This window comes from Phoenix dactylifera, chromosome 18 (genome assembly GCF_051530095.1).
Source record: "Phoenix dactylifera cultivar Ajwa chromosome 18, Ajwa_hap1_PhDact_Kaust_v1.1, whole genome shotgun sequence".
Taxonomy (NCBI): domain Eukaryota; kingdom Viridiplantae; phylum Streptophyta; class Magnoliopsida; order Arecales; family Arecaceae; genus Phoenix; species Phoenix dactylifera.
This window is the reverse complement of record NC_143207.1, coordinates 3,827,403-3,842,260: the sequence shown is the minus strand read 5'-3', so window position 1 is coordinate 3,842,260 and position 14,858 is coordinate 3,827,403.

The window sequence follows — 14,858 nt, the reverse complement described above, 5'->3', positions numbered from 1 at the left end:
TTCAACTAAGTCCATACTTTGTTTCTTGTAAATTGGTTAAATTCCTCTTGCATAGCATTTATCCAATTTACATCACTTTCAGCTTCTTCAATGTTTTTAGATTCTAAATGTGAAACAAATGCAAGATGATTATTTAAGTTTCTAAGAGAGGTTCTAGTTCTAACAGGTTGAGATGGATCATCTAAGATTAACTCTTTAGGGTGACCGTGAGCATACCTCCAAGCCTTTGTAAGCCCATGTTCAGCAATTACCTCTTGGCTTGTTGAAGTCTCTTCAATTTGCTTCAGTTCATCCTCTTGTAAGGTCATGTCATCCATCTTTTCTTCAAGTATCCCTGCATCATTATCAAAAGCTGCTCTCTTGCTAGAGGAAGCATCATTAGACTCATCAAAAATAACATGAATAGATTCTTCAATAACAAGGGTTCTTTTGTTGAAGACTCTATATGCCTTACTTGATGTAGAATATTCCAAAAAGATACCCCTTCATCAGATTTGGAATCAAATTTTCTTAAGTTATCTTTGCCATTATTATGAATGAAACACCTACAACCAAAAATATGAAAGTAGTTTACTTTGGGCTTTCTATCTCTCCAAAGTTCATAAGGTGTTTTCTTTATAATTGGTCTCAATAGAACTCTATTTAAAATATAACATGATGTGTTAATAGCTTCACCTCAAAAATACTTTGGAAGATCACTTTCACACAACATAGTCCTAGCCATTTCCTCTAGGGTTCTATTCTTTCTTTCCACCACTCCATTTTGTTGTGGAGTCCTAGGTGCAGAAAAATTATGAGTTATTCTCTTTTTACTACAAAATTCTTCAAATAGATGATTTTCAAATTTCGTTCCATGATCACTCCTAATAGCAATAACTGAAGTATTTTTTGCGTTTGTTACTTCCTTATGGAATTTCTTAAATACTGAAAATGCTTCATCTTTTGAGCTAAAAACAAGACCCATGTGTATCTAGAAAAATCATCTACTATGACAAGACCATACTTGTTTCCACTAAGGCTTGTGGTCCTAGTTGGTCCAAAAATATCCATGTGAAGTAGCTCAAGAGGTCTAGTAGTAGAGACACAATTTATGGACTTAAAAGAACTTCTAGATTGTTTGCCAAATTGACATGCTCTACAAATTTTATTTTTCTCAAATTTCAGCTTTGGCAAACCAATCACTGAATCTCTTTTAATTAATTTAGATAGTGTGTCCATGCTTCGTGACCTAATTTACGATGCCATAACCAACTTGCCTCACTGAGCTTAGTATCATTAGCTACTAAGTAGCGGCTGTTTTTAGCAAGATCATCAAGATCTACTACATAAACATTGCCACGTCTTAGTCCTTTGATAACTAAGCTATTGTCAATTGAATTGGTTATGATGCACATAGATGGCTTAAACAAGACATCAAAACCTTTATCGCATAATTGACTAACGCTAAGTAAGTTATGCTTGAGACCATCTACAAACCGAACATTATCAACAAAGATTGAAGGTGTGATTTGTATTTTACCGATACCCATGATGTGACCTTGGTTATTGTCTCCAAAAGTCACCGCATCTCCTTTCTTAGATTCTAGGATGAAGAATTGCTCCTTGTTACCCGTCAAATGTCTTGAGCAGCCAGTATCCAAGTACCAACATTGTTTATTGAGCTTGGCTGCAAGACACTCCTACACAAGGAAATTATACAGTCTTAGGTACCCAAGTTTTCTTGGATCCTTCAAGGTTAGTTATGTTGGTTTCTTTTGGAACCCAAACCTTTTTAATTTTTCTTTTAGCTTTTGTTTTTCTATGGTCACACATATTAGCTTTATGTCCTACTTTACCACAACAAAAATAGGTTACATCTTTAGCTTTACTTTCACCGGCTTTTACAAAAAAGTTTTTAAGAAATTTTTGCTTGTTCTTAGGCTTATACCCTAAACTGGCTCTATTAAACACAGCTCTTTGACTATTAAGAATCATTTCTAGTTTTTCAGAACTATAGGTAAACTTCTCAACAATAGGTTTATATTTTTCAAGTTCTTTTGTTAAGTTCAGTTTTTCTATTTTTAGTAAGTTTAAATCTTTTGTAAAGTTATCTTTTAGAGTTTGATTACTGTTTTTAAGTTCTGAAATTTTCTTAGTTAGTCTTTCTTTATCTTTAATTAAGGTACCAGTTTTTTGAGTTAGCAATTAGTTGCTTGTTTTAAGTTGTAAGTTTTCTTTAACGATAGAGTCCTTATCCTTAATCAATTTATCATTTTTATGAATGTAGGATTGATTAGTTAGCTTCAATTCTTTGTTTTTAAGGTTTATTGACTTATATTCATCCATTAGTTCATTAAAGGCATCATACAATTCTTCAAAGGTAAAATCCAAATGTGTTTTAGATATTACCTCATTTTCGTTTGCCATAAAGCAGAAATTGGCCTTTTCCTTTTGTTCCTCTTCCGATGATGATGATGATTTATTGGAGTCAGTCCAGGTGGTGACAAGAGATTTCTTCTTCTTGTACTTGTTGCCCTTCTTCAGCAAGGGACAGTCGGCTCTGAAATGACCCGGCTTCTTGCATTCATAGCATCCGATTCTCTTACTTTTCCTTTTCTTACCTTTATCCTTGTTGAAGGAACTCGAGGGAACTGTCTTCTTATGGAAGGGCTTCTTCCAATTGATAAATCTTCTGAATTTTCGCACAATGAGAGCCTCTTCTTCATCTTCCTCATTGTCTTCTTCTTCACTGCTACTACTGAAGAAAGATCCTTGTTAGAAGAAGTAGACTTGAGGGCAATTACCTTTTTCTTATGGGAGGATTCTTTTTCGCTGTATTGTTTCATTGTGAGCTCATGCGTTATTAAAGATCCAAGAAGCTCCTTGAGTGGCAGCTTGTTCAAGTCTTTTGCTTCTTGAATTACTGTGACCTTGGCTTCCCATGATCTTGGTAAAGAGCGAAGAATTTTTCTGACAAGATTACTGTTAGTATAACTTTTACCAAGGCTTTTTAAGCCGTTGACAATATCAGTAAATCTTGTGAACATGCAAGAAATGGTTTCATTAGACTCCATTTTAAATAGTTCATATTTGTGAACTAGCATGTTAATTTTAGATTCTTTGACTTGATTTGTCCCCTCGTGGGCCACTTCAAGTCTATCCCATATCTCTTTTGCAGAATTACAAGTAGAGATTCTATTGAATTCATTAGGGTCCAAGGCACAATAAAGAACATTCATTGCTTTGGCATTTAGTTGTGCCTTCCTTCTATTATTATCATCCCAATATTTTTCAAGCTTGGGTATAGCAATGTTATCAACATAGATAGAAGGAATATATGGTCCATTAATTATGATGCTCCAAACATCATAATCTTGAGCTTGGATAAATATCCTCATTCTAGCCTTCCAATAGATATAGTTAGCTCCATTGAACAATGGAGGCCTATTGGTGGATTGCCCCTCACTAAGGGAAGATCCAAAAGGGGTTGTCATCTTGATCTTTTACTCTTTTTAAGGATTAGAACACTAATCGATATGAGAGCACCTGCTCTGATACCACTTGTTGCTCAAGGAGACAACCCAAGAGGGAAGGGTGAATTGGATTTTAATAAATTATTGCTCAATTAAAAATAAGGTGAGCGATTAACTAAATATATTGCAAGTGAATTAGTCAGATCACTAGATGCAATGAGTGAAGAGAGTGAAAGAGACAAGGTGCAATACAAACACAGAAAGATTTATAGTGGTTCAGAACCAACTCTTACTCCTACATCCACTCCCCAAGCTGCACTTGGAAGTTCACTATAATTCCTAGGATTACAGCCGGTTGTTTTACAAGCTCACAATTCAACTTGTTGTTTTCACGAGGTCACAACGAACTCGGTCGGTTTTGACAGGCTCACCGACTAGAACCACCCGATTATTTTTCCGGGTTCACAATCAAACCCAGTTAGTTTTTTTCGGTTCACCAACCACAACCTTACACTGTTAGTTTTATCTTTAACTCACCAACAAAGCTTACAATCCTTGATTCAATCCCCTGATTGAATCAAGTATACAAAAATAAGAGTTTAAAAGTTCTCAAAGAAAGCTTCTAAAAATCAAGTGTGAGACAATATAAACAAAGTTGAGTTAGAAGCCCTCAAACAGTTTTTAGATGAGGAAGTGGGGGCTTCTCGATTTCTAAGTCTCCTCTTGAATGTGCCAAATGATGGAGGATAGTAGTAGAGCCTTGAATGCGAAGGAAGCACTTTTCGGTTTGAGTTGAATGCACTTCTTCCTTCTTTTTCTTGGATTTACTCAACAGAAGCTCTTGGTGGTTGAAATGCTTTAATGCTTAGATAGAATAGCTCTCTTGTTGTCTACTACTGTTCACTCTGGCTATTTAAGTGGTTCCATTCGAAAACTAGCCATTAGAGAGAGATTTGGAGCCGTTCTGTCCCGTCTGTACATCCTAACAATGTATCCGTTGGGATCGGAGTCGACTCGTGCGATCTGGAGTCGACTCGACTGTTACTGGAGTGCACTCGCGCTTTACTGGAGACGACTCGCCCGCTGTTCCAGATTTGAATTAAAGTGCATACCTCGTCCTGGAGTTGACTCGGACCAAACTGGAGTCGACTCGCCAACAGCTGGAGACGACTCGGACACTTAGGGATCGGCTCGTTCTCAGAATTCCAGAAACTCAACTTTCTATTTTTCTTCCTCGAGTCGACTCGGGTTTACTTGGAGTCGACTCGGCTGACTTGAGAGACGACTCAATATCTTCGGAAGACGACTCGTTCTCAGAGACTGAAAAATCAATTCTCTATCTTTTGAACATTTTTGCCTTGGAGTCGACTCGGACCTTACTGGAGTCGACTTGACTATCTTGGGGGTCGACTCTGCAACACTTGGAGTCGACTCGTTCACAGGGTCTCCGAAAGTGAGTCTCTGCCTTTTCAGACTGCTTTCCTTTGGGAGTCGACTCGGACATACTGGGAGTCGACTCGTCAAGAATCGGAGTCGACTCGCAACCTTTTGGAGTCAACTCGGTAACAGGATCTAAAATCCATCGTTCTGTCTTTCTGTCTGTTACCCTTTGGAGTCGACTCGGAACCATCTGGAGTTGACTCGCCAAGCATCGGAGTCGACTCGAAACCTTCAGGAGTCGACTCGTTGACAGGGTCTGGAAAACATCATTATGTCTTTTTGTCTGTTCTCGGTCGGAGTCGACTCGAGGAGTTCCGGAGTCGACTCGAGCTTGTGCTAGAAAAATCAAACTACCCGGAGTCGACTCGCAAAGTTCTGGAGTCAACTCGTGATGCAGACTTTGGTTCAAATTGAGTCCAACACTTAGCCAAATTACTTTGAACCAAAGCTCGAGGCACTTAAACAGAAATTGATACATATTTACCTGAAACACTAGATTGAATATATTAGTACAACATAAGATATACTCAAAATGCTTTGTGCTCATCAAAATCAATTAGGGACTGCTCAATTACTCCACAGAACTACTTCACAAGTTACCTCCAATATACCTCTTAATTATAGCAAATTTGAAGGTACACTACTTGGTGGTCTTCAACTTGATATTCTTCTAAATCTAACCAAGAGGATAGGAATGTGGATGAGACTAGGTCTGCAACCTCAGCTTTTAAATTATATTTTCAAAGATGAGATTCTTTTGCATTACAAGATCTACGATACCCTCGATGATGGTCTGCTTCACTTTGATCTTCAAGTGATAGAGTTCCTCATGTGCCTCTAGATCTGTCTTAGTTGTTATCTCGGGTTTCCTCACCATCAAGCTCAATTTAGAATTTGCTTGCTTAAGCTCAAGTAGCTCCTCAACCTCTATAGCATTAATAACCGCCTTTTCTTTCTTCTTAGAATCATCATCCTTCTGCATCCTTCTCTTCGACTACAACTTCGGGTGAAGTTTCTAGCACTTCTCCTTAGTGTGTCCACGGAGGTTACAGTCATCACATTAATTTTTGTAAATCATGTTAGCTTACTTCTTGCCTTAGTTCCACTCTTGGCTTGATTTCATAATGCCTTTCTTAAACCTATCGCCCTTTCCTTCCTCCTCAATCCTTATGGTCTTCATGTTGGCTTCATTGGTGTCTTCAATTTTGAAAAGTTTCAGCTCCTTCCTTATGGCCTTCCTACTAGCATCATTGATGTCTTCAACTTTGAAGGTTTCAGCTTCTTCTGAATGCTCTTGTGGAGACCTCCAACGTACTTCATAAGGACTATATGATCATCGATGGAGATTTCGAGTGAGATTGCTTGCTTAGAAAACTTGATGGTCTAGTCTTGAATAGGCTGATCATACTTCTACCTAGGTACTACCACTTAATCCACCAATCCTCTTCATGGTTGATTAGGTAGAGCTGCTTCTTAATTAGGCTCTTGAATTGGCTCTATGTCAGATTAGAAATATTGTTGTTCCTTATGTACAAATTCGACCAGATAAGAGTATGGCTAGAAAGCATGAGACAAGCAAAATCTACTTTCAGAACACTGGAGTATCTATATATAGTAAAGTAGCTCTCTAACTAGTCTAGCCAGTTATCTAACTTTTTTGTATTGATAGTCCTATCGTATACAGGGACCTCGATTTGAGCTTCAACTTTAAAAGGTTGAAGAGAGAGAGAGAGATTTTGCATACCTATTGGTTGCCCATCCTCCTTACTATATGGTGGATCTTCATCTCCATACATAAGAGATAGCTTCGCAACAGAAGCTGTTGGTGCTTATGTTAAAGGCATCACCAATTGGGAGACAATCTTAGTGAGTTTAAAAATCTTCTTCTCTAGTTATATAAGATGTCTCTTCATCTCATCATCTATTGAGAAAGAACTAGCAGCCATGCTCGTTTACCTTTCGATATACTTGAAACATAAATAGCACTTCTTCTGATTGCTTATATTGCTCATGAATCTAGATCATGAACAAAATCTCCCACAAATATGGAGGGTCGAAGCTCTAATACCAACTTGATCTAATTAGAGAGAAGAAATATCTACTCGAATATCTCAAAAGAAAATTAGAAGAAGGAGAAATTGCAAAAGTAGGGCTTAAGTTCTTTTCTTTTTTATCAATGATCAAAAAACTAAGATATACAACCTCTATGTATAATGGTGAGGTCCTGATAAGTGCTAAATAATGCATAAATTAATATCTTATTCATAGCACTTATCATTATTTTAATTCATATATTTTGTAAATTCAACTAAAAATTTGTGTTACCTTCATCATTGCATTTTAATTAGAAATAATTCAAGTTTGATTATTTTTATTGATCGAATCTAATCTATGCAGGTCGAGTCTAACTTATTTGGGATGATCACTGAACCTGAATCGCATGCACCCCGTGAATCGGACCCTCTCAGATTTCCGATTCAGTCTAACTCATCTGTTTCTTTCACATCCAATCGAGTTCAACCTTTCGTTTATATTTCAACCTTCTTTCCTAAAACCTCCCACGTTGCACTATTTGAGCCCGTATCACATCCGTAGAATAGTCTTCATCTCGGTTGAAATCAGCCATTCAAGTCATTCCATCATCCATATCATCTTCATCTATGAATTAATTCCCCTGCTTTATATCTCGTGCATGTTCTCTCCTCCCGCATCTTTCTCATCTTACTTATCTTCCACGCGTCTTCAGCCATTCCCAATATTCCCTGTTCCACGTCCTCCCGTCCATATCCGAAGAACAGAAGCTTCCATCCGCAAAGAACGAAGCCGTGTACCCCTTTGGAACAAGGAACACAACCACAGATCAAATCTTCCTTCACCTCACCAGCATCTACATCCCGTCCGCCCAAGCTTGATCTCATTCGTGATGACCATCCAGATCCATGACAGCAGCCCGAGCTTCACGGATCAGAGCCTCCATCTTCACGGGATAAACTCAAATCCCATCCCCTAGCTCATCCCGCCTTCATCCCATCTGCTTCAGCGAACAGAACCCAAGTTTTCATCGATCCAGCCATATCCTCCCTAATCATCCGCGATTCAAGGGATCAGCTCCCAGTTCCGTTCCCAACAACCATCAACATCCCCTGTTTTGGAACCACTCCCAGCCGGCATGCCAGATTGACTCAAACCAATCCAAGCATCCCATGTTCGGCCATCCGTGGATCACGTCCCAGCATCCTTATCACCTCCCCATCCTGTGAGCATCAAAGGATCACTTCCAAAGCTAATCCTGTTTACAACCAGCCATCTCCCAGAAAACCTCAGGATCTCATCCGCATCCTTCTCAACATCCCACGAACGAAATTCCATCTCCCAGCATCCTCCTCTTCCGGCTTGATTCCAGCTCCCCTGTTACGTGTAGCATCCCGTCTTCATCGCCAACCAAACTCTGGATCCATTCAATCCCAACGTCCCTGCTCACAGCTCTCCCAAACACAACCCCTGTTCCGAGTCAGTCCCGTATCCCATGCTCATCACGAATCCAAACAAAGCCTAGTCTTCCCATCAACTGCCAACCGAATCCAAACTTCCTCCCAGGTCATCCAAGATCAACTCCCCTGTTCAGCTCCCATCCTTATCCCACCAAATCCAGCCGTTCCTTGACCTTATTTTCCCACTCGGAAGATCCTATCCAGGGGAAATAGAGGGGTTGGTGAAGCTATAAAAGGAGGAGGCATTCATTCTTAGGGAGCATCTCTTCGGAGGGGAGGTATTCATTCTTCCCCACCAAGGCTGATCCCATCCATCATTCGAAGGAGTCCACAGGAGACAGAGTATTTTATTGGAAGAGGAGACGAGCCGGAGAGGAAGCCAATAGTGATGGAAGCCTGCTGCTGTGTTGCTGCTGCCGTCCATCACTGCATGGAAGCTTAAATTCTCCACTAGGGCTGGATGCAACCCTAACAAAGGGACACGGGTTTTATATTTTATTTTATATTCTTGGGGTTGTATGAACTTATTGTTTCTAATGGATATCTTTTTTTGAATCATATTTAATTTCTGTGATTTTAAGTATGATGTTCGTACAACTGTTATTCATGATCATTGAAGTAAAAATAAGATAGTTCATGCTTAAGGAAGATGCGATGTGCTACCACCTTAGATTAGGGTAGACATTTCATGCTAACTAAAGATGGACTATGTCTAAAATACTTTTGTGAAATTTTATTCGAATGCTTATTAGGCTTGTAGCCAATTTGCATGTTAATCCAAGAACGAAATAAATTATAAATAACCCTTGTTCCGATGTTAGTGGTGAATTCCTTGCCCTAGGTTTTCTTAAACTGATATCCTTTTAATTGCATTTTCTTTTATTAAATTGCTTAGTTTAATAGTCTTCACAAATTCATCCTTTTAAATATTTTTATTTTTAAGAAAACAACTATACCCCAATCCCTGTGGATCGATACCCGTAATCGCTATCCTACTAGATACGTACTATTGCGTGGTCTTTAAAGTTGACTATCAATTTTTGGCGCCGTTGCCGAGGATTGTTAGCATAGTTGTTTTCTTTTCATTTAAAAAAAAAAAAATTTCAAAAAAATATATATCTAAAATAAAATAAAAATATTTTCTATTTCTACTTTCCTTATCTTCTTCTTCTCTCTTACTAATTCTTGAATTTTCTTTTATTCAGGAATCAAAGAAGAAATTTGGGACGATCAAAAGGAAACTACTGGAAAAAGGAATGCAGTAGAGGTTTGCCTAAAAATAAAGAAAAATTGTTTGGAAAATTCTCTTTGGTAACATCTAAACCTGTCTTATTTAAATTGATTCCTAATTAGCCTAAAATTTTGTGGTAATTGTTTGATTTTAATTTAAGTAAAAGTGTGAATGCATGCCTGATACACATACACAAATTAATCCGCACATAGTAAGGGCAATCACCCCAACAAGATAAGAACTGAATTTCATCACCAGATTCTTGCCCAAATTAGGTGAATCAATTCTCACATAGCCATCATTTTAAATTAAAATCAATTAGACGTTGGCCCTAGGGACATTCGAGCTCAATAGGACGAAGATCACCGAAAGTTGCACCAATTTCGCTCTGTGGCTCAGTTGATGTCTAGGCAAGCTTTGTCCCAAGGGAGACAGTTCATCTGTTCGAGGCAAGTAGTTTTTAAGTGGGACCTTTGCAACGCATCGTGACCCCCCCACTTACCTGGGAGCTTACCTGGTCAACTCAGTTCATTAGACCGGATTGGAGGCTTAAGTGCCCTCTTCAAACCAGTTAGGAGCTGTCTAGTGATTTTAGGGCAAACACAAGGATTTGATTTGTTTTTCCTTTAGTGCATGCTTGACTGTACTTGACTGATCCAACAAGCTTTAGTGTATGCTAGGGTGTCGTTCCAGATCTCCTGAATTAGTACCTTTTGATTCTGAAATAGAGCGTTCTATTAGGGCCCTTCGAGCCGAAATCCGCACCTATAGGACCATAGGATCTACACCACCTGTCGAGATGGCTGAAGAACAACCCAAACTGTTAAAGGAGTACTTCACTCCTTCCATTTATACCTCTCCATCTTGTATTCGACTACCTGATACCACTACTGCTGTGCAATTTGAAATTAAGTCTAGTGTCATCCAAATGCTTCCCTCTTTTTATGGACTTAATAATGAAGACCCATACAAACATTTAGATGAGTTCCTTGAGATCTGCACCACTGTCAAAATTCAGAACTTCACTGATGATGCTCTGAAACTTAGGCTGTTTCCCTTTTCCCTTAAGGATAGAGCTAAGCAGTGGCTCCATTCATTAGAAGCCAATTCTATTCTCTCTTGGTCTCAAATGCAACATGAATTTCTAAAGAAATATTTTCCCATAGGAAGAACAAACCAATTTAGGCGTGCTATCACGAGCTTCTCCCAATCTGACGGGGAAGAATTTCATGAAACTTGGGAAAAATTTAGAGATTTACTCTGGAAATGCCCGCATCATCAAATACCCAAGTGGCAATTAGTGCAATGCTTTTATGACGGACTGTCCGAACGAAATCGTCAAATGGTTGATGCTTCTTGTGGGGGTACTTGCATGCTTAAAAGTGAACATGAGGCATGGCAATTGTTTGAGAACCTTAATGAAAATTTCCTCCACCATGCTTCCTTTGCTCGTCAAGCACCCCCGAGTTCTCAAAGAAAAGGGACCATATATGAAGTTAGCCAGTCCATAGGTCTATCGGACAAAGTAGATGCACTGTCCCGCAAATTGGACCAGCTAATGTCTAGAGAACAGCTTCCAAACTTTCTCCAAGCACAAGTGTGTGCTCTCTGTTCTAGTCCGTCTCATACTGTTTTTGAGTGCCCTTCGGCAGCTCAATTTCCTGAATTTGTGTAAGAACAAGTTAATGCTGCCCAAGCACAGTCCCGATCGGGTAATGATCCGTATTCTAACACTTATAACCCGAGGTGGCGCAACCATCCAAATTTTTCTTGGAAGCAGCAGACTTCCAATACTTCCCAGCCATACTCCCAAAACTTTCAACCGTTCCAGAATGTTAATCCCTACCGTCCTTTGACTCAATTTCAACACACTCCTCCTCCACCCCATAGAAACACAGCCTTTGAGGAGAAAGTGTTGACCTCTCTTCAAGGTTTGGAAACCATTACATAATTGGTGCACTCTCACACGCAATCCATCGCTAAGCTAGAATCCCAAATGGGGCAACTAGCTAATGCACTGAACAAGCGAGAGGAAGGAAAGTTTCCAAGCCAACCAGTGAGTAATCCTAAGGGACAATACATGGCTCAAGAAAATCAACTAAATACAATTCATCATGAACAAGCCAATGCGTTGACTACCCTAAGGAGTGGACGTGTATTGTCAAATAAGATTAGTGCAATAAGATTGGGGAGGATAACAATAAGGAAAGTGAAGAAGAGGATAGAAATGTGTCAAATAAAAATCTAAAACCTTCTTCTTCTTCTTCAGCTAGTCTACCTTCTGCCAAAACTCACATTCCAAAGGCCCCATTTTCTGAAGCACTTAATGCACCCACTCTCTTTGGCAAGAAAGGAACTTCACTAGAGGAGATGATGGAAATTTTCAAACAAGTAAAAATTAACCTTTCGCTTCTTGATGCTATTCGACAAGTTCCCTCCTATGCCAAATTTCTCAAAGATCTTTGTACCCAAAAGCGAAAATCTAGAACACATGTGCCTAAAAAGATCTTCCTAACTGAGCAAGTGAGTTCTATTCTCCAACACAACATCCCTCCGAAATTTAAAGATCCTGGTGCTCCCACCATCTCCTGTGTCTTAGGAAATAATTTCATTGATCGAGCACTCTTAGATCTTAGGGCAAGTGTCAACCTTTTACCTTACTCAGTTTATGAGAAACTTGGGTTAGGTGAGTTAAAACCAACTTCGGTGTCCCTGCAATTGGCTGATCGATCTGTTAAAATACCACGAGGAACAATTGAAGACGGCCTAGTCAAGGTAGACAAATTCTATTTTCCAGTCGATTTTATCGTCCTTGATATGGAACCGGTGCCGAACTTTAAAAAATAGATCCCTATGATTCTTGGTCGTCCCTTTCTAGCTACAGCCAATGCGAGTATAAATTGTAGAACTGGGGTGATGAATATATCTTTTGGAAATATGAAGGTCAGGTTAAATATATTTCGTGCCTCTGATCAACCTGCAAAGAAAGTTGAGTGCTTCCTAATAGACAAAATGGACGATCTTGTAGAAGAAACCCTTCCCTATATTTTGGCAGATAAACCTCTGAAAACATACTTGGCCTATTTTGACTTTGATATAGACAAGGCCATAGAAGCCGTCAACTCCTTGCCCGACAATCAGTCTTCCACAAATTTTCTTCCTTGGAGAATGCGGCATGAACCCGGTATGATTTGATAAGGATGCACTGCGTCTGGCTGAAGACGTTAAACTTACGCTTGTTGGGAGGCAACCCAATTCTCGTAGGTTATTTTTGCATATTTTTTTGTCGCATTTTTTTTATTTTCTTAACAGGATCCCTCATATTATTGATGCAACTACGGTAAAATGCTTCTATCCTCCATATGCATCATATTTTCGTCCAAAATAAAAAATATATAAAACAATAAAAATAATAATATAATATTCAAAAAAAAACATTGAGGACAATGTCTGATCTAGGTTGGGGGGTATAGGATTCAAATTTTTGAAAGAATTTTTCGCATTTTCACATTTTTAAGTGAATTTCAAAAAAAAAGTGAATTTCAAAAAAAAAAGTGAATTTCAAAAAAAAAACCTAATTTCTATGCCTTAGTGCTGAAATGATAATCACACAAAGTATATAAAATCTAAAAAGCCCAATGATTAGTCAGGAATAAGTCAATTTGAGTTCTTTTCATTAAAAATTCTTTTAGCGAGTTGTAAGATAATTTTTACTTTGAAATTTCACAACACGTATGGCCTGCACTTCTAAGGGTTAGGTTTAACATGATGTTGTTAAGTCTGGTAGCAACCTTGAGTCCTGATGAATCATACCTATCTAATTTGCTATTAAAAAAAAAAGAAGTGAATTTAGTCAGGTACATCGAAAAGGGCTACCTATTGTCAAAGGTCAGCGGGCTTGCAATGATGAATCTGAGCATAGGTCCGTAGGGGAGTCTTGATGCCTAACACCTTATGCCATCTGGTGTGGGAGTGTTGACTGAATGCTCGTTACATGGAGGAATCATTACAAGAGTAAAAGTGCGTAATAAATATAAAATAAAAAAATAATAAAAAAATAAAAAAAAATAAAAAAAGAGAAAATAATATTGACCTTGAAAAAGACGATAGTGTGAAAGCCATCGTTGTAAAAATTCGAGTAAACTGGAATATTACAGATAAAGCCCATGAGGTATTAAAGTAAACATCCATAACTCTCGAAATCCTGCAAAGTAGGATGATTTTGAATCAGTGATTAGGTCTTACCTGACCAATTCTTGGAAACTACTAGTTTTAGCAGTATTTTGGAGAATCTAAAGCCTTAGCTTGTGTATGGTCCAGACATCACCGAGCACCCAAGTATAAATTAGCCTTACAACTCTCTAACAGAAATTTAATGACTTCAACTTAAGTTGCATACTGACCTAGAATTTGGGCTGACTTAGTAATTAAAACTTTGTGTATTTTTGAAATTATTGGCACTTATGCATTTGAAATTAGATTTTAGGAAACGATAAAATAAATTCTATTGGGTAAAGACACCAGTTTGTGGGTATCTAAGCCGGAAACCCTCACGAGACAAAACTCGTCCACTAGGGCCACCTAGGGGTTTAAAGCCTTATTGCATATGGTAAATGCAATCGCGATTCCTGCGAAAGTGAGTTAGTTTTTTTTTATATTTTGCTCGAGGACTAGCAAAATGTAGGTTGGGGGGTGTGATAAGTGCTAAATAATGCATAAATTAATATCTTATTCATAGCACTTATCATTATTTTAATTCATATATTTTGTAAATTCAACTAAAAATTTGTGTTACCTTCATCATTGCATTTTAATTAGAAATAATTCAAGTTTGATTATTTTTATTGATCGAATCTAATCTATGCAGGTCGAGTTTAACTTATTTGGGATGATCACTGAACCTGAATCGCATGCACCCCGTGAATCGGACCCTCTCAGATTTCCGATTCAGTCTAACTCATCTGTTTCTTTCACATCCAATCGAGTTCAACCTTTCGTTTATATTTCAACCTTCTTTCCTAAAACCTCCCACGTTGCACTATTTGAGCCCGTATCACATCCGTAGAATAGTCTTCATCTCGGTTGAAATCAGCCATTCAAGTCATTCCATCATCCATATCATCTTCATCTATGAATTAATTCCCCTGCTTTATATCTCGTGCATGTTCTCTCCTCCCGCATCTTTCTCATCTTACTTATCTTCCACGCGTCTTCAGCCATTCCCAATATTCCCTGTTCCACGTC